Here is a 1,034-nt window from a genome sequence, read left to right as displayed (position 1 = left end):
TGATGGTTCGTTAAGCCACGAGAAGGACCTTGCTAAAGTAACAGAGCTCCAGGAAGTCATACACAAGCAATTGAGGGAGCAGAGCCAAATGAAAGAGAGCCTGGCCACCCTCTCCAGTCACGTGGAAGAGCTGGAGGAAGATCTCTACACGGCCAGAGAAGACTTGATCAAATCTGAGGAGATGAACACGAAACTGCAACGGGACATCCGCAAAGCCATGGCCGAAAAGAAAGACATGGAAGAGAGAATCACTACTCTTGAAAAACGCTACCTCGCTGCACAGCGTGAAGCCACGTCTGTGCAAGACCTCAATGATAAACTTGAAAATGAAATTGCAAACAAAGATTCTATGCATCGACAGACTGAGGATAAAAAACGCCAGTTACAGGAACGGCTGGAATTAGCGGAGCAAAACCTGCAGCAGACCATGAGGAAAGCCGAGACACTCCCGGAGGTGGAGGCGAAGCCGGCCCACAGGGTGGCAGTGCTCTCGAAGGCTGACAAGCAATTGAGGCAGCAGAGCCAAATGAAACAGCGCCTGGCCGCCCTCTCCAGTCACGTGGAAGAGCTGGAAGGAGATCTCTACACGGCCAGGGAAGACTTGATCAAATCTGAGGTGATGAACACGAAACTGCAACGGGACATCCGCAAAGCCATGGCCGAAAAGAAAGACATGGAAGAGAGAATCACTACTCTTGAAAACCGCTTCCTCGCTGCACAGCGTGAAGCCACGTCTGTGCATGACCTCAATGATAAACTTGAAAATGAAATTGCAAACAAAGATTCTATGCATGGACAGACTGAGGGTAAAAGCCGCCAGTTACAGGAACGGCAGGAATTAGCAGAGCAAAACCTGCAGCAGACCATGAGGAAAGCCGAGACACTCCCGGAGATGGAGGCGAAGCCGGCCCAGAGTGTGGCAGCGCTCTCGAAGGCTGACAAGCAATTGAGGCAGCAGAGCCAAATGAAACAACGCCTGGCCGCCCTCTCCAGTCACGTGGCAGAGCTGGAGGGAGATCTCTACACGGCCAGGG

At 51.9% G+C, this 1,034-nt stretch overlaps 1 pseudogene; it reads left to right on the top strand.

The window, feature by feature from the left end:
* Nucleotides 1-88: 88 nt before the first annotated feature.
* The window catches only part of LOC103583341, a 2,963-nt pseudogene continuing 2,017 nt past the window's right edge, over nucleotides 89-1,034 (top strand).

The sequence above is a fragment of the Galeopterus variegatus genome, unplaced genomic scaffold (assembly GCF_000696425.1).
Source record: "Galeopterus variegatus unplaced genomic scaffold, G_variegatus-3.0.2 Scaffold21869, whole genome shotgun sequence".
Classification (NCBI taxonomy): domain Eukaryota; kingdom Metazoa; phylum Chordata; class Mammalia; order Dermoptera; family Cynocephalidae; genus Galeopterus; species Galeopterus variegatus.
This window is presented reverse-complemented; position numbering and strand designations above follow the sequence as displayed.